Genomic DNA, 26,569 nt, shown 5'->3' with positions numbered 1-26,569 from the left:
TCCTTCAGTATAGGGTTACCTGAGAAGCGTACCCAGCATGAAGCAGGACTTGTATTATGTTTTGTCAGGGATGATTAATGTCTGAGTGCTTTATGCTGCGTTCTGCAGTCATCTCTCTGCCATCCTCCGTACACCCATCGCCGTCCTGTTCTCACACTTCTTTATTTGGCTTTTTTCTTGTGGTCGTAATATGGAGCATGTTGTATCCATAAAGCGGTCAGATTTGCCGGACCTCATGCTGTTCTGCCGAATCAGACCTAGATCATTATTGGGGGCTGGGGCACCTCCAATTCAAGACGGTAGACAAATCGTGTCTTGTGAGACTGCACGCTCCAGCACCCACAATACTGGAGCATCGGTTAGGTTTACACATATCCACCTGTTGTGTTTTCTTTTGGGACACAGCAGTTTGTAGAATTGTCATCATTAATGTTTTCTTTTTTTTATCTTTCCAGTATTACTGAAATTCAGAAAGATGTGGAGTACAGACTGCCAATCACCTTTAAGAACTTCACCATCAGCATCAATATGTAAGTGACACGGGGTGCTATTGTCTTAGTTGAGAGATTACGTTGCATTTGTTGGGGTTATTAAATGTGAACCTAATGGGAATTAAAGGGATTGTCCTCTACTTTGATATTGATAACATCAGCATTGGGTATCAATATCAAATCGATGGGGTTCTGACAGCCCCCCAGAGAGGGAGCCGCATGCTCCTATTCACTTGTGAAGATGGCCCCCACTGATTCCATATTAATGACCTATCCAATGGGTAAGTGATCAATATCAAGGTAGTGGGCAACCCCTTAAAGAAAGCAGACCATATTAGGTACTTCTAGAATATCTTTGTCCCATGCTGTTGATAGACCCCACCGCGTGTAATCGGTACCCTACAATGACTTGTCATCCATAGTCATGTCTTGTAGCACTGGAGCCATTAAATGATGTTGCTTGGCGGCTCATGACGTCACTATAGATCAGGGTTCCCCAACTCCAGTCCTCAAGGCCCACCAACAGGTCATGTTTTCAGGATTTCCTTAGTATTGCACAGGTGATGTAACTATTGCCTGTGCTGATGATGGAATTATCACCTGTGCAATACTAAGGAAATCCTGAAAACATGACCTGTTGGTGGGTCCTGAGGACTGGAGTTGGGGAACCCTGCTATAGATGATGTGTATTAATGCAAGTTGTTTAATTGCTACTAATAAGAAATCACTTTAAATCAATATGGAGGCTTATAGGGTCCTCTCAGCTTCCTTTTACATATGGAAGTAGTGGTAGAACAGTATCGTCGATTGTCCCTCCCCAGAAAAATTATCCTTTTTTTTTTTGCAGAGCTCCGATGTGCCAGTCAAAAGGAAATGGAGTGTCTGCAGATTGGTGTGGGAGTGCAGAGGGGCGTGTCCGTGCACTTGAAAGGAGCTGTCTAAGTGCAGTGATACGCCCCAGTGCACTTCCAGACGGATCTGCATATGTTTTCCACACTAGATTTGTCATGATGGACTCATCAGATCTCTTATAACACCATTACGATCATATGTCAAGGTGCTGACGTCCCTTTATGCCTTATGCTACGTGCCACCTAAATGGATTTTCCATTGAGATGAGATGAGGCTGTTGGGTATTTTCCCCGGACCTGTCACGTTTCTGTAGGCTGCAGTCATGTATCCCGCGTCTTGCTCTAATACTTTGTTTTTATTGCAGTTTACTTCCGCCACAATTTCCTCAAGACAAACCTCTCATCACAGTCTTTCCACCGATAAGACATCACCTGGTGGACAAGCAAGGCCCCAATGTCACCTGTCCTTTACTACATAATGTAAGGAGACTTGGGAGATTTTGAGCACTGGACTTAGGAATGTTGTCATTTAACCTTTCAATGACTGAGGTGTTTTTGTTTTTATAAAGTGGATCTGTGTGGTCTCCTGACACATCTGTTTTAGTAATCTTATAAACCCTATAAAATCACAAATGTGCAGAATTTGTGTTTCAGACCACTGTGCAGTGCCTTTGAGGGCTATGTTCACACATTGCGTTTTTTTCAGCGTTTTTTTAATGCAAATTTTCAGCTGTGTTTTACAGTACAAGCAAAGTCTATGAGATTTCAGAAATCTCCTGCTCACACCCTGGTTTTTGTATGATCAGTATTTTGTGATTTGCATTGTTTTTTGCTGAATAGAGCACGTCACTTCTTTCAGTGTATTTCACCCATTGAAAGTAATGTGCAGTGAAAAAACGCCTAGTGTGAATGTGGCACCCCTGGGGTCTGGTTTTCCACAGTAATGTAATGTTATGTCTGAGAGCAGGTGGGAGGTCCTTTGGTCAGGGATCCTGTGCATGCCACACCTCCTGCCCAGTCTTGGGAGGGGAAGAACTTCCCCTGTATAAACCCGGGGCTGAGGCAGGGTGAGTCAGACAAGTGGAGTAGAGACAAGAAGCAGCATAGGAAACAGCAGAGTTACAAGGAGTCAGGGGCTGGCAGCTGCAGAGCTCGCCCTGACTAAGAAGACTTCTTTCCGGACCCGGAGTCCGAGGCTGTGGGGACTAACTCCTACCCAGCAGCAGAATCCGTCAGGCAGGGGATTTCAGGTCCTCTGGCCCAGAAGCCCGAAGGCACGGTCACACGCGTGGGACCAGCACCGCCATCGTGGAGCGGAAGCCATTAGAAGGCCCCGAGTCACCGGCCATACGGGTGAGCACCACACGGTACACTCAGGGACGTGGGCTACTTACATCAGCTTCTAGCAAGGTAGCCAGAAGAGTACAGTCAGTTTGGGAGGCCTACAACTACGCCTGGCCAGGGGAGATCCCATCTGTTCAAGGACTGACCAGGCCCCGTTCGCTAGCAAGTACTCCGGGAGGGTCTATCGTTGTTACCAGTAAAGACCCTGAACTACACCGTACCGTCTCTGAGTGGTTCCTGCTACCCCCATCATCCACGTCGGCTGCCCTGAGACCATACCCCTCCCGTTGGGGGTTATACTATCACGCTGCATAATCCTACCATCGGCCTCAGCGGTCTGCCCCGCAGCAGCAGCTCCCTGGCTGCACTCAACGGGTGGCGTAGTCATCAACTATTTACTACTAGTAGACTGCCGTCCAGTTTGACTCCCTGGGCACGGACCGGGTCACCGCCACGAGACTACAACCGTCCACGGATCCGGCTCCGGGTAAGCTCCCGCGTGCGCACCGCAGCGCGACACAGGCCCAGGGGCGCGTCATGAACATAGCCTTACATCTAATTGACAATGGGGTGTTACCTTACTCCTTGTCCATGTCTAATCAGTTTGGACAGTAGGCATAATCACTACGACCAGGGGCCTGGCAGTGGCCAGTTGTCAATGTATCCACACATTTCCAGAAGATTGGCACAACGCAGAGGACCTGGGAAGAAGAGATGCCACGGTATTGTTAGTTCATAGGGAATACACCTCTTTATTTTGGTAGATGAGGTCTTTGTCAAACACATCTTCAGCAAAGGAGAGCGAAATGAAAGGATTAATGTATGTGTTAATGACCCGGTTCTGCGTGTGCTCTACGTAAAATGTGGCTGCAGATGGCTGTGCTGCATCGACACGTGAGGTTTGGGAGCCCCCTTACATCTAATGGGTGGGGGTCTTACATTGAGGTCCCCACTTCAGACATTTCTGATATTTCCAGTGAATTTTCCAAGGAAGTTTCAGATGAAAATACCATAAGAAAATGTGGTCAACCTTGTTTTAGTTTTTTTTTTTAATATATAAGATTTTTAGTTATAGTCTTTGTTATGTTCACATAGAAGACCGGTGGGTTTTTTCTTTTTTAGTAACAAAGTATATACAGTGGGGAAAATAAGTATTGGATACACTGACGATTTTGCAAGTTTTCCCACCTACAAAGAATGGAGAGGGCTGTAATTTTTATCGTAGGTACACTTCACCTGTGAGAGACAGAATCTAAAAATAAAAAACAGAAAATAACATTTTATAATTTTTACATACTTATTTCATGCAATTATGCAAATTAATTATTTGATACAATAGAAAAACAGATCTTAATATTTGGTACGGAAACCTTTGTTTGCAATTACAGAGGTCAGACGTTTCCTGTAGTTCTTGACCAAGTTTGCAGACACTGCAGCAGGAATTTTGGACCACTCCTCCATACAGATCTTCTCCAGATCTTTCAAGTTTCGGGACTGTTGCTGGGTGCAGTTGTCCTGTCCCCTTTGCAGAAAAGCACCCCCAAAATATAAGGTTTCCCCAGCATGCTTCTCAGTTGGGACGGTGTTCTTGGGGTTGTACTCATCCTTCTTCTTTCTCCAAACACGGCAAGTGGAGTTGATACCAAAAAGTCCTATTTTGGTCTCATCTGACCACATGACCCTCTCCCATGCCTCCTCTGGATCACCCAGATGGTAATTGGCAAACTTCAAACTGGCCTGGACATGTGCTGGCGTGAGCAGGGGACTCAGAATCATCCTTATCCCACGGGTCGAGATCTTGCATGGAGCTCCAGACTGAGGAAGATTGACAGTCATCTTGTGTTTCTTCCGTTTTCTAATAATTGTGCCAACAGTTGTTGCCTTCTCACGAAGCTGCTTGCATATTGTCCTGTAGCCAATCCCAGCCTGGAGCAGGTCTACAATTTTGTCCCTGGTGTCCTTAGATAGCTCTTTGGTCTTAACCATGGTGGATAGGTTGGAGTGTGATTGATTGAGTGTGTGGACAGGTGTCTTTTATACAGGTAACGAGTTCAAACAGGTACAAAAAATACAGGTGAGGAGTGCAGAGTAGGAGGGCTTCTGAAAGAAAAACTAACAGGTCTGTGAGAGCCAGATTTCTTGCTGGTTGGTAGGTGATCAAATACTTATTTCATGCAATGAAATGCGATTTAATTATTTAAAAATCATACAATGTGATTTTTTTTTGGATTTTATTTTTAGATTCTGTCTCTCACAGTTGAAGTGTACCTATGATAAAAATGACAGACCTCTCCATTCTTTGTAGGTGGGAAAACTTGCAAAATCGGCAGTGTATCAAATACTTATTTTCCCTACTGCGTGCGTGTATGTATATATATATATATGTGTGTGTGTATGTACAGTACGGACCAAAAGTTTGGACACACCTTCTCATTTAAAGACTTTTTATGTATTTTCATGACTTTGAAAATTGTACATTCACACTGAAGGCATCAAAACTATGAATTAACACATGTGGAATTATATACTTAACAAAAAAGTGTGAAACAACTGAAAATATGTCTTATATTCTAGGTTCTTCAAAGTAGCCACCTTTTGCTTTGATGACTGCTTTGCACACTCTTGGCATTCTCTTGATGCGTTTCAAGTGGTAGTCACCGGAAATGGTCTTCCAACAATCTTGAAGGAGTTCCCGGAGATGCTTAGCACTTGTTGGCCCTTTTGCCTTCATTCTGAGGTCCAGCTCACCCCAAACCATCTCGATTGGGTTCAGGTCTGGTGACTGTGGAGGCCAGGTCATCTGGCGTAGCACCCCATGACTCGCCTTCTTGGTCAAATAGCCCTTACACAGCCTGGAGGTGTGTTTGGGGTCATTGTCCTTTTGAAAAATAAATGATGGTCCAACTAAACGCAAACCGGATGGAATAGCATGCCGCTGCAAGATGCTGTGGTAGCCATGCTGGTTCAGTATGCCTTCAATTTTGAATAAATCTCCAACAGTGTCACCAGCAAAGCACCCCCACACCATCACTCCTCCTCCTCCTCCATGCTTCACTGTGTGAACCAGGCATGTAGAGTCCATCCGTTCACCTTTTCTGCGTCGCACAAAGACACGGTGGTTGGAACCAAAGATCTCAAATTTGGACTCATCAGACCAAAGCACAGATTTCCACTGGTCTAATGTCCATTCCTTGTGTTCTTTAGCCCAAACAAGTCTAATCGCTGTTAACCTGCGATTTCTGAGGCTGGTGACTCGGATAAACTTATCCTCAGAAGCAGAGGTGACTCTTGGTCTTCCTTTCCTGGGGCAGTCCTCATGTGAGACAGTTTCTTTGTAGCGCTTGATGGTTTTTGCAACTGCACTTGGGGACACTTTCAAAGTTTTCCCAATTTTTCGCATTGACTGATCTTCATTTCTTAAAGTAATGATGGCCACTCGTTTTTATTTACTTAGATGCTTTTTTCTTGCCATAATACAAATTCTAACAGTCTATTCAGTAGGACTATCAGCTGTGTATCCACCAGACTTCTGCACAACACAACTGATGGTCCCAACCCCATTTATAAGGCAAGAAATCCCACTTATTAAACCTGACTGGGCACACCTGTGAAGTGAAAACCATTTCCGGTGACTACCTCTTGAAGCTCATCAAGAGAATGCCAAGAGTGTGCAAAGCAGCCATCAAAGCAAAAGGTGGCTACTTTGAAGAACCTAGAATATAAGACATATTTTCAGTTGTTTCACACTTTTTTGTTAAGTATGTAATTCCACATGTGTTAATTCATAGTTTTGATGCCTTCAGTGTGAATGTACAATTTTCTTAGTCATGAAAATACAGATAAATCTTTAAATGAGAAGGTGTGTACTGTATATATACACTGCTCAAAAAAATAAAGTGAACACTTAAACAACAGAATATAACTCCAAGTAGATCAAACTGTCCACTTAGGAAACGACACTGATTGACAATCAATTTCACATGCTGTTATGCAAATGGAATAGACAATAGATGGAAATTATTGGCAATTATCAAGACACCCTCAAAGGATTGATTCTGCAGGTGGGGACCACAGACCACATCTCAGTACCAATGCTTTCTGGCAGATGTTTTGGTCACTTTTGAATGTTGGTTATGCTTTCACACTCGTGGTAGCATGAGACGGACTCTACAACCCACAGAAGTTGCTCAGGTAGTGCAGCTCATCCAGGATGGCACATCAGTGCGAGCTGTGGCAAGAAGGTTTGCTGTGTCTGTCAGCGTAGTGTCCAGAGGCTGGAGGTGCTACCAGGAGACAGGCCAGTACACCAGGAGAGAAGGAGGGGGCCGTAGGAGGGCAACAACCTAGCAGCAGTACCGCTACCTCCGCCTTTGTGCAAGGAGGAACAGGGGGAGCACTGACAGAGCCCTGCAAAATGACCTCCAGCAGGCCACAAATGTTCATGTGTCTGCACAAACGGTTAGAAACCGACTCCATGAGGGTGGTATGAAGGCCCAACGTCCACAGATGGGGGTTGTGATCACATCCCAACATTGTGCAGGACGCTTGGCATTTGCCACAGAACACCAGGATTGGCAAAGTCGCCACTGGCCACCTGTGCTCTTCACAGATGAAAGCAGGTTCACACTGAGCACATGTGACAGACATGACAGAGTCTGGAGACGCCGCGGAGAGCGATCTGCTGCCTGCAACATCCTTCAGCATGACCGGTTTGGCAGTGGGTCAGTAATGGTGTGGAGTGGCATTTCTTTGGAGGACCGCACAGCCATCCATGTGCTCGCCTGAGGTAGCCTGACTGCCATTAGGTACAGAGATGAGATCCTCAGACCCTTTGTGAGACCATATGCTGGTGCGGTTGGCCCTGGGTTCCTCCTAATGCAGGACAATGCCAGACCTCATGTGGCTGGAGTGTGTCAGCAGTTCCTGCAAGATGAAGGCATTGAAGCTATGGACTGGCCCGCCTGTTCCCCAGACCTGAATACGATTAAGCACATCTGGGACATCATGTCTCGCTCCATCCACCAACGTCACGTTGCACCACAGACTGTCCAGGAGTTGGCGGATGCTTTAGTCCAGGTCTGGGAGGAGATCGCACAGGAGACCATCCGCAACCTCATCAGGAGCATGCCCAGGCGTTGTAGGGAGGTCATACAGGCACGTGGAGGCCACACACAATACTGAACCTCATTTTGACTTGTTTTAAGGACATTACATCAAAGTTGGATCAGCCTGTAGTGTGTTTTTCCACTTTAATTTTGGGGGTGGCTCCAAATCCAGGCCTCCATTAGTTAATAAATTTGATTTCCATTGATGATTTTTGTGTGATTTTGTTGTCAGCACATTCAGCTTTGTACAGAACAAAGTATTCAATGAGAATATTTCATTCATTCAGATCTAGGATGTGTTATTTGAGTGTTCCCTTTATTTTTTTGAGCAGTGTATGTATATGTGTGTGTATATATATAATTTTTTTTTATTTTTTCAATACATATTTCACTTTGGAGCTGACATAAGTCATGGACATGGGCTCTGTATCATGATATGTCTCCAATTTAGCAAATCTAGATCATGAAAGTAACTCTGTGACCTGCCATGTTGTCACCCTGAGTAATATGCTATAGGTATCATTACTGAGTAATATAGTGATGAAGTGATTGACAGTTGCTCCTGCTTTCTATCGAGCGTCTCTCCTGCTCTCTCTCTCGAGCTTCTCTCCTGCTCTCTCTCGAGCTTCTCTCCTGCTCTCTCTCTCGAGCGTCTCTCCTGCTCTCTCTCTCGAGCGTCTCTCCTGCTCTCTCTCTCTAGCTTGTCTCCTGCTCTTTCTCTCGAGCGTCTCTCCTGCTCTCTCTCTCTCGAGCGTCTCTCCTGCTCTCTCTCTCGAGCGTCTCTCCTGCTCTCTCTCTCGAGCGTCTCTCCTGCTCTCTCTCTCGAGCGTCTCTCCTGCTCTCTCTCTCGAGCGTCTCTCCTGCTCTCTCTCGAGCGTCTCTCCTGCTCTCTCTCTCGAGCTTCTCTCCTGCTCTCTCTCTCGAGCGTCTCTCTCTCTCTAGCGTCTCTCCTGCTCTCTCTCTCTCGAGCGTCTCTCCTGCTCTCTCTCTCTCGAGCATCTCTCTTGCTCTCTCTCTCTCGAGCGTCTCTCCTGCTCTCTCTCGAGCTTCTCTCCTGCTCTCTCTCTCTCGAGCGTCTCTCCTGCTCTCTCTCTCTCGAGCGTCTCTCCTGCTCTCTCTCTCGAGCGTCTCTCCTGCTCTCTCTCTCAAGCGTCTCTCCTGCTCTCTCTCTCGAGCGTCTCTCCTGCTCTCTCTCTCGAGCGTCTCTCCTGCTCTCTCTCTCGAGCGTCTCTCCTGCTCTCTCTCTCTCGAGCTTTTCTCCTGCTCTCTCTCGAGCGTCTCTCCTGCTCTCTCTCGAGCGTCTCTCCTGCTCTCTCTCTCTCTCGAGCGTCTCTCCTGCTCTCTCTCTCGAGCATCTCTCCTGCTCTCTTTCGAGCGTCTCTCCTGCTCTCTCTCTCGAGCGTCTCTCCTGCTCTCTCTCTCTCGAGCGTCTCTCCTGATCTTGAGCGTCTCTCCTGCTCTCTCTCTCTCGAGCGTCTCTCCTGATCTTGAGCGTCTCTCCTGCTCTCTCTCTCGAGCGTCTCTCCTGCTCTCTCTCTCGAGCGTCTCTCCTGCTCTCTCTCTCGAGCGTCTCCCCTGCTCTCTCTCTCTCTCGAGCGTCTCTCCTGCTCTCTCTCTCTCGAGCTTCTCTCCTGATCTCTCTCGAGCGTCTCTCCTGCTCTCTCTCTCGAGCGTCTCTCCTGCTCTCTCTCTCTCGAGCGTCTCTCCTGCTCTCTCTCTCTCGAGCGTCTCTCCTGCTCTCTCTCTCTCGAGCGTCTCTCCTGCTCTCTCTCTCGAGCGTCTCTCCTGCTCTCTCTCTCTCGAGCGTCTCTCCTGCTCTCTCTCTCGAGCGTCTCTCCTGCTCTCTCTCTCGAGCGTCTCTCCTGCTCTCTCTCTCGAGCGTCTCTCCTGCTCTCTCTCTCGAGCGTCTCTCCTGCTCTCTCTCTCTCTCGAGCGTCTCTCCTGCTCTCTCTCTCGAGAGTCTCTCCTGATCTTGAGCGTCTCTCCTGCTCTCTCTCTCGAGCGTCTCTCCTGCTCTCTCTCTCTCGAGCGTCTCTCCTGCTCTCTCTCTCTCGAGCGTCTCTCCTGCTCTCTCTCTCGAGCGTCTCTCCTGATCTTGAGCGTCTCTCCTGCTCTCTCTCTCTCGAGCGTCTCTCCTGCTCTCTCTCTCGAGCGTCTCTCCTGATCTTGAGCGTCTCTCCTGCTCTCTCTCTCGAGCGTCTCTCCTGCTCTCTCTCTCGAGCGTCTTTCTAGCGTCTCTCCTGCTCTCTCCAGCCCTTGTCTGCTTGATCGCTGATACTGCCATACTTTGTGGTCTGTATACACTGTGTTCCAAATTATTATGCAAATACTAATTTCTCAGATTTTCCCAAATTACCTGTATGAATTGCAGTCATTGTAATTTTCCAGTCAAATAACTATTAGAGTACAATTGAAAGGTTTTTGTACAAACTGCCTATGATAACAGTATATTTAAAAAAAACAACAAAAAAAACCTCAAACTGCACTCAAAATGCATGTTTCAAATTATTATGCACAGCAGAGTTTTCAACCTTTTCTTTTTAATAAAGAACAAAAAAATGGTCATTTTTGAAATTATAAGCATTAGCAGGTTATTACAAACTGAAATCAAACAGTTTTCAACTCAAAACTTTATTCTAGGTGATGTTACATTTGCACATAGGACCGCTTGTTCGAAAGGAGCTTCTGAACTCTCTCGTCCATTGAATTTGTCAGGTTTTGGATGGTTTCTGCTTCAATTGTTTTGCATGAGGACAGAATACCCTCCCAGAGCTGTTGCTTAGATGTGAGCTGCCTCCCGCCATCATAGACACTCCTTTTGATGATGCTCCAGAGGTTCTCAATGGGGTTGAGGTCAGGGGAGCATGGGGGTCACACCATAAGTTTGTCCCCTTTTATGCCCATAGCAGCCAGAGATGCAGATGTGTTATGTGCAGCATGAGACGGGGCATTATCATGCATGAAAATGATCTTGCTGCGGAATGCACGGTTCTTCTTCTTGAACCATGGAAGGAAGTGCTGTTTGAGAAACTCAACATACATTATGGAGTTCATCTTTACCCCTTCAGGGATCCTAAAAGGGCCGACAATCCCTCTCCCCATGATTCCAGCCCAAAACATTACTCCACCTCCTCCTTGTTAGCGCCGTAGCCGTGTTTGCATGGGGTGTCCATCAACCAGCCATCCTCCACTCCATCCATCTGGACCATCGAGATCGTTTCATGCATGATAATGCCCCGTCTCATGCTGCACATAACACATCTGCATCTCTGGCTGCTATGGGCATAAAAGGGGACAAACTTATGGTGTGGCCCCCATGCTCCCTTGACCTCAACCCCATTGAGAACCTCTGGAGCATCATCAAAAGGAGTGTCTATGATGGCGGGAGGCAGTTCACATCCAAGCAACAGCTCTGGGAGGGTATTCTGTCCTCATGCAAAACAATTGAAGCAGAAACCATCCAAAACCTGACAAATTCAATGGACGAGAGAGTTCAGAAGCTCCTTTCGAACAAGCGGTCCTATGTGCAAATGTGACATCACCTAGAATAAAGTTTTGAGTTGAAAACTGTTTGATTTCAGTTTGTAATAACCTGCTAATGCTTATAATTTCAAAAATGACCATTTTTTTGTTCTTTATTAAAATGAAAAGGTTGAAAACTCTGCTGTGCATAATAATTTGGAACATGCATTTTGAGTGCAGTTTGAGTTTTTTATTTTTTTAAAAATATACTGTTATCATAGGCAATTTGTACAAAAACCTTTCAATTGTACTCTAATAGTTATTTGACTGGAAAATTACAATGACTGCAATTCATATAGGTAATTTGGGAAAATCTGAGAAAATATTATTTGCATAATAATTTGGAACACAGTGTAAAGCCAGGAATCTCTGATCATGTTAGGTGTTATTATGGCATTAGCCACATGATTCTTTCTGATGAGAGTTTACAGCTGTTAACATCTTAACAATTTTCTCCTTTTTAAGTTTACTATGCACTCAGATCTTGGGAAAATAGTCCAGAATTTACTAGAAGAGTTTTGGAAAAGCCCTCCAACCCTGGCCCCAACCTCTGGCTCTTTCCCCTAGTAAGTAATTATATTGTCCTGAGATCTCAGATCCTTCCATTGTTATGGTGGAATATCATCTAAGTTTAAAGGGTTATTCCAATATTCTTAAAGTGGTGAAATTGCAAAATTCTTGTAAAATCAAGCAATTTAGTAATTTACTTGTTATTAAAAATCCTTTCCATTCTCAACAATGGAAGTATATTTAATTTTATTCTTTTCTGCTTCTGCGGTGGCAAAATACAAGTCCTTCCCAGTAGAGCTTGTAAGCACTGCCCGAAGCTGGCTGGATGGCTGGAGCGCACTGCCGGCTTCAGTGCCGCTGCTTCCCAGATGCTGCAAAGGCAAAATGATCTCTGCTTGCAGCACCAGAGAGCGCATAGTTCGGACAAGCCGCACAACACATGCCGCTGCACCAAGCTGTCAATCAAGCAGGAGCGCACTGCTCCCCATAAATCGGGCAGCGAGGAGGCTGGGGAGCGGTGCACTTCTACTTGATAAGATGGCACATCCGCTTTTAGCACTTATTTCTGCTCATCTGAACGATTGTTTACCCTCACATTGCGGCTGAATTTGTGGTTCCATGTAGCAAATGACAGTAAGTTCTAATTTTGACTGCAGGTTTCTTTGTAGAGTTGTACCTTAACTTGTACCTGAACATTTCTTTTTCTCTCCTTTAGACTTTTAACATTATCAAAATTCAGACTTTACAAATTATGGGTCCCCTCCTTTCCATATTGTTTGATGGGAATACCCACTGTACACCAATGCTGAGAGTTTTGTACCGAGTGGTTGGGGTCTAAGGGCTAGCGTTTCTCCTTGTGGAGAATGCCAAGCCAAGCCTGGCATGTCAGAGTGAGGAGACGTATAAGCCGTGCATGCTCCTCTGGGCAATTAAATATGCAAATTGTCTCTTCAGAGAGGAAGAGGATTAGAACTTTAGCGCCACCTTTTGGAAGTAATCCTAAAAGTCAATATCGACCCTTTAACGAGCCTTGCCATATGACTTAGGATAAAAGCCAAACCAGATTCTCAATTTGCAGACACGGTGTGTCGGGGAAACTCTGCATGATGCCGCTGCACATGAGACTATGTTCACACGTCAGTAATCATCCATTAGAGCGTTCTAACATGATTACTGGATGTGTGAACATAGTCCGTATCCAGCAGCAATCTGATAACAGAACAGTTGTGCAGGCCCAACTTTTTTTTATGTGGCAAAAAAAAAAAACTTATTTGAATTTGATCCATTTTGTAACATTGAACCCTATGGAAAACTGATTTGTTAATTAGCCATCCATTTTTTTTTCATTTTGCAAAAGGTTAATTGTTCTATTTACTAGATCAGTTTCAAAAGGAAGAAAACAGATGGCTAATAAACGGATCCGTTTAGTTTCTTTTCAGGTGGACAAAAAAGTTGTGTCAATTATTTTTTTTTGTGTGTGAATGGATCGCTGCTGGATCCATCCTACCTGATGATTACTGGACATGTGAACATAGGCCAACGCTATGGGAGCTGTGGAAATGGCGGTGTGTTCACAATCATTTACACTTCAGAGACCAAAGAAGTCTTCAGTTGTAGTGACAAGTTGGAGTCACAGTGATGTCAATTTATCAGAAATCTGTGGCGGTGAATAGAAGAGACTTGGAGCACAAAGCTGGTGCGATGGGGCGGTCATTTTCAAGACTGCTTAAGCTGTAGCGTTATTGGCAGCACATCATTGCCCTGTGTGATCAGATCGTGTGCTGCTGAGATTCTATCATATTAACCATCATTCTGTGCGGACAGAAGTGCGGCTCGCCTGTCTACACATCTCCAGAAGTGACTGCCTATGGATATGATGCTGCTGATGGGCAGAATGGGTATAATGACTAAACCCAGCATTACAGGGTGCTATATACCATCCAGGCGGCTCCTCTTACTTCTCTTGTACGTTTTCTGTCCGTGGATGTGCTGTATGTTGCTGCTGCCGGTAAGCAGGGCCCGGACAGTTCTCTCCCATTGTGCACCTTGCATGGCGGCTACACTAGCAGTAGAGGAGAGGTGATCATCTGGCAGCCCATGTGGAGTACGGGCTACATTGTGTCCTCATGAAGCCTGTCAGTAACCTTATCTGCACATTAACATCTCTGGTATACTAATAGGATTGCAGGGTAACTGTGTGTTAATACGTGTGTATCTGTCCGTACACAGTATGTTCAGAGCTGCAGAATTACAGCACATAATAGGCTGATCTATCTGCTGGCATGTTGGCGACACAGCATCTACCTACAGATATTGTATGTCCTATTTCATTACGATGGTGCTTGGGAGAATACTAATCTAATGAGGGAAACCCTTTCTTGTCTTTCCGCCTGTACAGCAATCCCGCAGGGAGGCCTCCGCACCCTCTTTCTGGCTTTTCTTTGTTTCCACCTTTCCCTACACAAGATAACAATAGATCAGTGCCAGTATCTGAACCTGTTCCTTCCACATACAACTCTGCCAAAACTGCCGCCCCCGCATACGGCCTAATTACAGATCTGCCGGTGCCTGTCCCCCCGTCTGAAGTAAGTGCGCAGCCGTGATCAGAAAAAGCCAAAAAATGTCAATTCAACTTTAATAGGTGGGCAGGGAAGATGTTTCTGTAAAGGGGTTGTCTGGTCTAAAACGACAAGTCTGCAGTCACTGTGTATGACTGCAGACTTGTGAATCCTCACGTAGAGCACACTGCACACAGTGAGGATTCTGTGGTGTCCACACCGGGAAAGGCGGTCAGGTGGCCACAAGTATACAATATGCGTACTTCCGGCCACAATCTGGCTACACTGTTTCCAGCGCGCTCAATGCAAGTGTATTGTGCGAGGCCTTGAACTGTAGTTGGATTCTGGCTGGGAGTATGCATAGCGCGTACTTGCAGACAGCAGTGCACACTATGTGAGAATTCACAAGTCTGCAGTCAGTGTCATGTCGGATCAGAAAACCCCTTTAAGAGCTTGTCTAATCTTGTTTCATCAGGAGCACACTGCTCCTCTGTCTTGCTGGCTACCTCCTTGCTGGGGGCAGTGCTCTCCTGAAGATGGACAGTTTCAACCAGCGGCATGGTCGCGCCGCGGGTCTGAACTATGCACTTTCCTCTGCTGTCGGCAGAGACCGCTTTGACTTTGCAGCGTCGGAGGAGCACAGAGGTACTGAATCCAGGGATCCGGCCAACTTCAGAGCTGCACTTGCAAGCTGTATAGCAAACTGCTTTCCTTGCCTAGGAGACTGGCCACCACTGATAGACAGCAGCAGTGGCCGGTAACCTAGGCACTGAACATTTCTGTTTCTGTAGTCTCTCACCAGTACCTGTATATATTTCTTAGGTGGGTGTGAACGGCTTTACATATAAGATGCCTGATCTCCCTGAAACGTTTCCTGAGCTGTCAGATTTGAGGTTTGTATTTTTACAACTAAAATAAAAATAAAAAGAAGTTTAATTTTTATTTGTCAAAAAAAAAATTCTGAATTCTATATTAGTTCTAATGATAAAATGACATCCATCCTAGTATTCCCCAGGGCCACCCCTATAGATAAGTCTGTGGGGGCTTCTCTGTACCCTGTTGTAACATTTCCATGAAAGTCTTGGACGCACGTTTCTCTTTTTTTCTACTTCAGCGTGTCACAGCTCACCGATATGATGGAGCAAGAGGATGTTCTTCTGGAGCAGTTTGTAAATCTTCCACAACTAAAACAGATTATATCTGATAAAGAGGAGCTAGTGAAAAATATCGAGGAGCTGGCAAGTACGATTTGGTGGATGGTAGTTGAATACGGTTTTGAGGAATGAAGAGTTCTTCTGGTTCTTGGGAAAAAAAATATAGATAGATAGATATACAGTACAGACCAAAAGTTTGGACACACCTTCTCATTTAAAGACTTTTTATGTATTTTCATGACTATGAAAATTGTACATTCACACTGAAGGCATCAAAACTATGAATTAACACATGTGGAATTATATACTTAACAAAAAAGTGTGAAACAACTGAAAATAAGTCTTATATTCTAGGTTCTTCAAAGTAGCCACCTTTTGCTTTGATGACTGCTTTGCACACTCTTGGCATTCGTCTATGTGCGACGCAGAAAAGGTGAACGGATGGACTCTACATGCCTGGTTCCCACCGTGAAGCATGGAGGAGGAGGTGTGATGGTGTGGGGGTGCTTTGCTGGTGACACTGTTGGGGATTTATTCAAAATTGAAGGCATACTGAACCAGCATGGCTACCACAGCATCTGGCAGCGGCATGCTACTCCATCCGGTTTGCGTTTAGTTGGACCATCATTTATTTTAAAACAGGACAATGACCCCAAACACACCTCCAGGCTGTGTAAGGGCTATTTGACCAAGAAGGAGAGTGATGGGGTGCTACCCCAGATGACCTGGCCTCCACAGTCACCAGACCTGAACCCAATCGAGATGGTTTGGGGTGAGCTGGACCACAGAGTGAAGGCAAAAGGGCCAACAAGTGCTAAGCATCTCTGGGAACTCCTTCAGGATTGTTGGAAGACCATTTCCGGTGACTACCTCTTGAAGCTCATCAAGAGAATGCCAAGAGTGTGCAAAGCAGTCATCAAAGCAAAAGGTGGCTACTTTGAAGAACCTAGAATATAAGACATATTTTCAGTTGTTTCACACTTTTTTGTTAAGTATATAATTCCACATGTGTTAATTCATAGTTTTGATGCCTTCAGTGTGAATGTACAATTTTCAAAGTCATGAAAATACAGAAAAATCTTTAAATGAGAAGGTGTGTCCAAACTTTTGGTCTGTACTGTATATATATATATATATATATATATATATATATATATATATATATATATATATATATATATATATATATATATATATATATGTGTGTGTCTCATAAAATTAGAATATCATCAAAAAGTTAATTAATTTCAGTTCTTCAATACAAAAAGTGAAACTCATATATTATATAGAGTCATTACAAACAGAGTGATCTATTTCATGTGGTTGTTTCTGCTAATGTTGATGATTATGACTTACAGCCAATGAAAACACAACAGTCATTGTCTCAGTAAATTAGAATAATTAAGAAAAAAACACCTGCAAAGGCTTCCTACGTGTTTAAAAAGGCCCCTTAATCTGTTTCAGTAGGCTCCACAGTCATGGGGAAGACTGCTGACTTGACAGATGTCCAGAAGGCAGTCATTGACACACTCCACAAGGTCCCAAAGTTCCAATTTTAATTTGGGAATCAAGGTCCCAGAGTCTGGAGGAAGAGTGCAGAGGCACATAATCCAAGCTGCTGGAGGTCTAGTGTGAAGTTTCCACAATCAGTGATGGTTTGGGGGGCCATGTCATCTGCTGGTGTAGGTCCACTGTGTTTTATCAAGACCAAAGTCAGCGCAGCCGTCTACCAGGAAATTTTAGAGCACTTCATGCTTCCCTCTGACAACAAGCTTTTTGGAGATGGAAATGTCATTCTCCAGCAGGACTTGGCCCCTGTCCACACTGCAAAAAGTACCAATACCTGGTTTAAAAACAACAGTATCACTGTGCTTGATTGGCCAGCAAACTCGCCTGACCATAACCTCATAGAGAATCTATGGGGTATTGTCAAGAGGAAGATGAGAGACACCAGACCCAACAATGCAGACGAGCTGAAGGCTGCTATCAAAGCCACCTGGGCTTCCATAACACCTCAGCAGGGCCACAGGCTGATCGCCTCCATGCCACGCCGCATTGATGCAGTAATTGATGCAAAAGGAGCCCTGACCAAGTATTGAGTGCATTTACTGAACATACATTTCAGTAGGACAACATTTCAGATTTTAAAATCATTTTTTAAGCTGTTATAAAATATTCTAATTTACTGAGATAAAGACTTTTGTGTTTTCATTGGCTGTAAGCCATAATCATCAACATTAACAGAAATAAACACTTGAAATAGATCACTCTGTTTGTAATGACTCTATGTAATATATGAGTTTCACTTTTTGTATTGAAGAACTGAAATAAATTAACTTTTTGATGATATTCTAATTTTGTGAGAAGCACCTGTATATCTACACTGACCACAAAAAGTTAGGGATATGTGGCTTTCTGGTGAAATGTATGGAAAATGTAAAAAGTTCCCTCTACAGTAATATATTATAATACAAGTAGGGCGTTTAAGTAGAAGCATGTAACGGTGATTTCCTCATCTCAAACCATTTATTGAAACAAATGCCAACAACAGTGGTGGGTATACCCCAACAAAAAATGTCAATGTCTCAATAAGTTGTCATGTGGCCTTGAGCAGCATCAATTACAGCTCGACAATGAATTCTCCTGCTGTTCACAAGTGGAGTTATTGTCTGCTGAGGCATGGCATCCCACTCTTCTTGGAGGGTGCAGGGCTGTGGAGTCTGAGTCGGTGTCTATTTTGGTGGAGTCGGTATAAAATGGACCCACTCCGACTCCTAAAATATATAATAAATTGGGTACAGCAGTACAATACAGGATGTGCTGTAAATGTTTCCATAAGAATTTGTGAAAGTTATGAAATGTCCTATAAATGTCTGTTCTGTTCCTGATCTAAGGATCTCGGCTTTTAGTTCAGATGAATCTGTGCTGCACTTTATGTACACGCTCAGTAGTGACCAGGGCTGTGGAGTCAGAGTCGGGAGTCGGAAGTTTGGCTTACTGACCCCACAGCCCTGGAAAGGGCGGTTCTCAGGTCATTGAGGTTCTGGGGTACAGAGTTACGAGCCTCTACACACCGACTCAGCTGATCCCATAGGTTTTCTATGGGATTCAGGTCTGGAGAAAATGCAGGCCACTCCATTTGAGGTTCCCCTGTCTCCAGCAGCCATTCCCTAATGATGCAACCTCAATGAGCTGGAGCCTTGTGATCCGTGAAGATGAAATTAGGCCTGTGTTGTGAATGCAGAGGGACAATGACAGGATTAATGTTGTTATTCTAGTAGTAGGGGCTGTTTAATACCAATTCTAATTGAACCCCAAATTTTATTGGGCGATACATGGATCAAACACCTGATGTGAATTTTGCCATTAAGCTCCTTGTTAGAGAACAGCAAGTTGTGCAAAAAGTACTGAAACATTGAACAGTTGGACATGTGCATTCAAAAGTTTAGAGAAGGTCACATTAAGTTCACCTGAAAAGGTTAGAGGGCATTTTAGGTTCATCCTGAAATTTCACCCAAAAGCCAAATATTCCTAACTTTTTGTGGGTAGTGTATATATACACACATACATATACATGGTGGTAAAAATAGTATTTGATACACTGCCGATTTTGCAAGTTTTCCCACCTACATAGAATGGAGAGGTCTGTAATTTTTATCGTATATCCACTTCAACTGTGAGATACAGAATCTAAAAATAAAAACCAGAAAACCACATTGTTTGATTTTCAAATCATTAAATTGCATTTTATTACATGGAATTAGTATTTAATTTCCTACCAACCAGCAAGAATTCTGGCTCTTACAGACCTGTTAGTGTTTCTTTAAGAAGCCCTCCTACTCTGCACTCATTACCTTTTATTAATTGCACCATATAAACCTGTATAAAAGACACCTGTCCACATGCTCAATCAATCACACTCCAACCTCTCCACCATGGCCAAGATCAAAGAGCTGTCTAAGGACACCAGGGACAAAATTGTAGACCTGCACAAGGCTGGCATGGGCTACAAGGCAGTAGACAAGGAGCTTGGTGAGAAGTCAACAACTGTTGGCACAATTATTAGAAAATGGAAGAAACACAAGATGACTGTCAATTCTCCTCGGTGTAAGGCTCGCCTTGTGGGGTAAGCATGATTCTGAGAAAGGTCAAGAATCAGCCCATCACTACACAGGAAGACCTGGTCAATAACCTGAAGAGAGCTGGGACCACAGTCTCAAACAACAGCACATGTCCAGGCCCATTTCAAGTTTGCCAATGACCATCTGGCATGGGAGAAGGTCTTGTGGTCAGATGAGACCAAAATAGAACTTTTTCGTATCGACTCCACTCGCCGTGAGAAAGAAGGAGGATGAGTACAACCCCAAGAACACTGTCCCAACCGTGAAGCATGGTGGGGAAAATGTCATACTTTGGGGGTGCTTTTCTGCAAAGGGGACAGGATGACTGCACCATATTGAAGGGAGGATGGATGGGGTCATGTATCGCGAGATTTTGTCCAACAACTTCTATCCCTCAGTAAGAGCATTGAAGATGGGACGTGCCTGGGTCTTCCACCATGACATTGACCCGAAACACATAGCCAAGGAAACTAAGGAGTGTCTCTGTTAGAAGCATTTCAAGGTCCTGGAGTAGCCTAACCAGTCTCCAGACCTGAACCCAGTAGAAAATCTTTAGAGGGAGCTGAAACTCCAATGTTGCCCAGCGACAGCCCCGAAACCTGAAAGATCTGGAGAAGATCTGTATGGAGGAGTGGGCCAAAGTCCCTGCTGCGGTGTGTGCAAACTTGGTCAAGAACTACAGGAAACTTCTGACCTCTGTAATTGCAAACAAAGGTTTCTGTACCAAATATTACGTTCTGTTTTTCTATTGTATCGCATACTTATTTCAATCAATAAAATGCTAATTAATTATGTAAAAATCATACAATGTGATTTTCTGGATTCTTCTTCTGTCTCTCACAGTTGAAGTATACCTACGATAAAAAAAAAAATACAGACCTCTCCATTCTTTGTAGGTGGGAAAACTTGCAAAATCGGCAGTGTATCAAATACTTATTTTCCCCACTGGATATACACAGCGGGTGAAATACTCACACTTCACCATTTTTCTAAGTAACTATGTTACTAAAGGTGCTATAGGCATGAAATTCTCCTCAGATATCAGTAACAGACCATCCAATCCACATAGGCAAAGAAATCAAACAATAGATGTCGATAAATTAAGTTATGTGTAATAATGAGAAATTACACGGGGAAAAAGTATTGACTGTGCTTACTGAAATGTATTTAATACTTCGTACACAAGCCTTTGTTGGTGATGACAGCTTCAAGATTCATCCTGTATGGAGAAACTAGTCGCATGCATTGCTCAGGTGTGATTTTGTCCCATTCTTCCACACAAACACGCTACAAATCCTGAAGATCCCTTGGGCTCCTTCTATGAACTCTGAGCTTCAGTTCCTTCTATAAATATTCTGTTGGATTCAGGTCAGGTGATTGGGTGGGCCATTTTAGCAGCTTTAATTATCTCTCTCTGAAAACAATTGAGCGTTTCCTTGGCTGTGTGTTTGGGATCATTGTCTTGCTGAAATGTCCACCCTTGTTTCATCATCATCCTGGTAGATTGCAGCCGATTTTTATCAAGAATGTCTCGTACATTTATCCATTCCTCCTTCCTTCATTAATATGAAGATTGCCGTATGCTGAAAAACAGCCCAACACCCTGACCAGACTATATTCTCCCAGTATTTCACAAGCTTGTCTAAATATTGTTGAGCAAACGTTAAACACGCGTCAACATGCTTTTTGTTCAGCAATGGAGTCTTGCGTGCTAAGCGTGCATACAGGCCATGGAGGTTGAGTGCATCACTTATAGTTTTCTTTGAAGCAATTGCTGATTCCTGGTCTTTCTGTAACTCTCCACAGGTGGTCCTTGGTCATGGACAACTCTTTTGATAATTAATTTCACTCCTCTGTTTGAAATCTTGCGGGGAGCACCTGGTCGTGGCCGGTTTATTATGAAATTATGTTCTTTACATTTCTGGATTATGGCCCCAGCAGTGCTCACTGGAGCCTTCAGTAATTTAGAAATTCTTCTGTAACCAATACCGTCAGTATGTTTTTCAGCAATTAGGTTGCGGAGGTCTTGAGACCGCTCACTGGTTTTACCCATCATGAGATGTTTCTTGTGTGGCATCTTGCTAGCGAGACACCTTTTTATAGGCCATCAGTTGAACCACCTAATATTATTTTTCACTAAGTGGCAGGATGGGTTTCTAATTACTGATAGATTTCAGCTGGTGTGATGACTTTCCATGGCTTTTTGCCTCTCTCTCTCTTCATGTGTTCAGTACCTTTTTCCTGTGTCATTACTCATTATTACACATAATTCATGGACATCTATGATTTGATTTCTTTGCCTGTGTGGACTGGATGGGTTGTTACCGACATCTGGTGAGAATTTCATGTCAATAGCACCTTTAGTAATATATTTACTTAGACAATTGGTGACATGTTCAATACTTATTTCATCCTCTGTATGTGTATATTAATCTAGAAATTTTTTTTATTTTTTGAATCCAGAAAAGAATCTTCAAATTGAGCCAATTCTGGAGTCAAAGCGACAAGCATTATTAGATAAGGTAAGCCACTGTGGATGGGGCTGACATGGCAGGCGCAGTCTTTACGGCAGGTTTGGTTCATTTGTGGATTGTGCTAAGGAATTCTGACGATCTCACCCTTGCTATATTGAAGTTGGTGAAATTCACATTGATAATCTGCTGTATTTTCACCCCACAATGACATGCCGGGATTTGGAACATCTTTGGCGTTCTCATTTTTCTATATGGGCAATCTTTACAGTTTGCGGATGAGATTTGTAAAGTCTCATCCACTTACCTTATAAACCTGCTCTGATCGGGCCGTAAAAGCTGCAGCAAATGCGGCCCGCGTGAATTCATCCTCATTTCCTTGTGTTTTTCTTCTCTTCCAGTATGAGCTTCTGACTCAAATGAAAACCAGCAAAGACAGCATGAGCTGAGCGAGGTAATGTGGCGGATACGGGGCTAGAGAAGATGGCGCCTGCGGGACAGTGATATCACCTCTTGTGAATGGTGGATTCTATTCTATATTGATTGTTACCTTTCATTATTATCCTGTCTGTGATGATCATGAGACTGATGCAAAGCCTTGTGAACAGAATAAGACGTTTGAGTCTAGTATTAGGATTAATGGCCAGTTTGCATTTTTTTTTTATCTAGATTGTGTTATGGAAAATCGAAAAAAAACTCAGTAGTTAAAAATAACATGTAAAGAGAAGCTGTCAGCTTTCTCATGCCTCCCGAAGCGCCACCATGGATTTATTCATCTTTTTGTACCCTGTGTAAAGAGCCCATTAATAGTGGCTTACTGATTTCTAACATTTTTATAACTGCGGCCGTGATAATAAGTAGGTGAATATTTGTGGGGGCATTGCAACGCGCCCCACCACTAGTCACCCTCTAATTAGCAAATTGCCACCACAATTATAAAATAGATTTTCGCCAAATGCAGAAATCAGAAAGCCACTAAAAGGGGTTTGTTAGGACGGGTATAAAGTGAGAAATAAATACATGGTGACGGTTTGTGATCTCGGGGGAGCTGACAGGTTACCTTTAACATAAAGTCCTGGTCATTTTCTGATGACACATTCCCTTTAATTGCAGAACTGTGCTGTCAGTAGATCTCTTTGATAAGTTACAGGGTAATAAAAGCCCTTTATGTGTCCTGTGGAAACTGGACTTCTAATCTGCAGAAAGCCGCTGAAGCCACAAATGACATTATTGTTCAGTAGAACAAAGGGAACGTTCTGAAAGGTTTACAGTGCGGGGGGATATGGACGGCGTGCACTGTAAGGGGGCCATGCAAGAATTGGCTGAATATTGAAATATTAGTATATGTATGATGTCGCTACTAGTGATGAGCGAGCGTGCCCGTTTAACCCTTAAACGAGCACGCTCGGGTACTCGCCAAGTAGTTTCGGCGTGCTGTGCATATCGGTTGCAGCCGCAGCAGCTGCATGTGTCGCGGCTGTTACACAGCTGTGACACATGCAGAGACTGGCTAACAAACAGGCAATCCCTGCATGTGTCACAGCTGTGTAACAGCCGCGATACATGCAGCCGCCCCGGCTGCAACGGAAATGCTGAACACGACAAAACTACTCAGCGAGTACCCGAGTGTGCTCGTTTAAAGGGTTAAACGAGCACGCTCGCTCATCACTAGTCGCTACATGTTCCCAGATTGCCACTATAGTCCTATACATTGTTTTCAGCATCATCTCGCCCAGTTTTCCATATAATACACATTTTTATATCAGCTGATCTTTTCTACTAGACAGACGATAGGTCCAATTGTCCAGACTTGTATTTAATCCTGATGATTAGTACTGTGAGGTTATAGCATGTGAATGGTACATGACCAGATGCTTTCACAGCAGCCAACCAGAGCTTGGCTTTCATTTTTTAGGAACAGTTTGAGGAATGAAAGCTGCATTATGATTGGCTGCAATGGACGATCTGTAAATGAGCCCCATTTGCTGGGGAAACCTACTGCCGCTAGTAAAATAGGTGAGTCCCTGTGCCATATGGGATGAGGTGTAACGTCCTGCTCCTTCCCCCCTCGCAGAGCTGCAGTCTCAGCGCACTACAGGCCAGGTTAAAGGTCGCTGCCCACCAAGCTGAAGAGGACTCTGACAATTTTGCTGAAAATTTCCTTGAGGGAAAAACAGAAATAGATGATTTTTTAACTCTGTTCATGGAAAAGAGAAGAGTAAGTGCTGTGGTATTGGTTTAATAGTGGTGCAGCTTATACTGGGGAATTGCATGAATAGCAGTTCCCTAAGATATGTCTGTATACAGGGAATTGCTGCCATTAATGATTCAGTATCTGGGCTGGTCAGCCTTGGATCCATAGAGCGAATGTTATCTGCGGTCTGGATCTGGTGGAGCAGCGGACACGGCTTGTACCGATGAGCGGGAAGCCATGGCCTCCACATTGTATGTCCTCCTAGAGAGGAAAGAAGAGGTTAATCCAGCTCCCCTGCTGATTGTGCATACTCCCCCCAGCAGGGCAAAATGGCTACAAGAGGGGTGCACCCAGCACCAGGGCCGAAGAAAATCATTGTAAAAACCATTTATTGTACAAAATGTTACAAAGAATTCATCTAATAAAAAAAGCATTTCTCCGAGGCATGCACGACTGCCGCGCTTCACACCATGTGTTCTCCTAGTATGTTCTAGCTCTCCAGCGCTAGGTGGGGGGAAATAATGAAGGTATAGGGTATCCGGTGCCTCCACATCAGCACAATGGTGATGTCAGAAGCCTCGGGGTTAATGCGGCTGAGAAAGTTCCTCCACCCAAGAGAGGAGGCGATGGATCACGTAGTAGAAAACATAGAGGCGTCATGGCTCCTCACATTAAAGATCAGAGAACCAGATGGCATGCATGGAGGAACTGATTTAATGGATATTAACTAAATAAATCATTGATTGGAGAAACAAATGTCTATATATTCAGTTCAGAGAACTAATGATCTGTCTACATCATATCCTATACCTCCATTATGTAACCACGACCTAGCGCTGGAGAACTACGCCATACTAGGATTAAGAGCGCAGAGTCTGAAGTGCGTCAGTTTTAAAAACTTTTCAATAAATGGTTGTTTTTACAATGATTTTCTTCCGATCTGGTGCTGGATACAGCCCTCTTGTATTGTATGTCCTCCTGTGTTATCTCAGTATGACTGGCAGTCACTGATGCACCTATAGTGCACCTATACAACGACTGCACGAAGAAGCCTAGGAAAGACAAAGAGAGTGACTGACACTGGCTACATGGCCCAAGGTGGCATTGTAATTGCTCTCTAGATCATATTGTGCATCTGTGCAGAGCCGAGTCCTGTCATGTTTCACTTATGTCTCTAGAAGCCATTCACATCACTGACGATTTGTCTCCTATCTCTCAGTGCTGCCACAGTAGAGAAGCTGCAACAGTCCATATCCCTGCACAGCCAGGACCATGCACCGCTATAGGTACGATAATATACCGCCATGTTGTCTGCATGTTCATATACACCATCCATACCATGCACCGCTATAGGTACGATAATATACCGCCATGTTGTCTGCATGTTCATATACACCATCCATACTGTGCACCGCTATAGGTATGATAATATACCGCCATGTTGTCTGCATGTTCATATACACCATCCATACTGTGCACCGCTATAGGTACGATAATATACCGCCATGTTGTCTGCATGTTCATATACACCATCCATACCATGCACCGCTATAGGTACGATAATATACCGCCATGTTGTCTGCATGTTCATATACACCATCCATACTGTGCACCGCTATAGGTACGATAATATACCACCATGTTGTCTGCATGTTCATATACACCATCCATACTATGCACCACTATAGGTACGATAATATACCGCCATCTTGTCTGCATGTTCATATACACCATCCATACCATGCACCGCTATAGGTACGATAATATACCGCCATGTTGTCTGCATGTTCATATACACCATCCATACTGTGCACCGCTATAGGTACGATAATATACCGCCATGTTGTCTGCATGTTCATATACACCATCCATACTATGCACCACTATAGGTACGATAATATACCGCCATCTTGTCTGCATGTTCATATACACCATCCATACTATGCACCACTATAGGTACGATAATATACCGCCATCTTGTCTGCATGTTCATATACACCATCCATACCATACCATGCACCGCTATAGGTATAATAATATACCGCCATGTTGTCTGCATGTTCATATACACCATCCATACTGTGCACCGCTATAGGTACGATAATATACCGCCATGTTGTCTGCATGTTCATATACACCATCCATACCATGCACCGCTATAGGTACGATAATATACCGCCATGTTGTCTGCATGTTCATATACACCATCCATACTGTGCACCGCTATAGGTACGATAATATACCGCCA

At 44.1% G+C, this 26,569-nt stretch overlaps 1 pseudogene; it reads left to right on the top strand.

The window, feature by feature from the left end:
- The first annotated feature begins 429 nt into the window (after positions 1 to 429).
- Positions 430 to 24,548, top strand: LOC141182713 (vacuolar protein sorting-associated protein 37A-like; annotated as a pseudogene).
- Positions 24,549 to 26,569: the final 2,021 nt, after the last annotated feature.

Source organism: Phyllobates terribilis, unplaced genomic scaffold (genome assembly GCF_046119375.1).
Source record: "Phyllobates terribilis strain yellow unplaced genomic scaffold, ASM4611937v1 Scaffold_35__1_contigs__length_13245226, whole genome shotgun sequence".
Taxonomy (NCBI): Eukaryota; Metazoa; Chordata; class Amphibia; order Anura; family Dendrobatidae; genus Phyllobates; species Phyllobates terribilis.
Note: the sequence above shows the minus strand (reverse complement) of the source record. Positions and strands in the feature narration are given on the sequence as shown.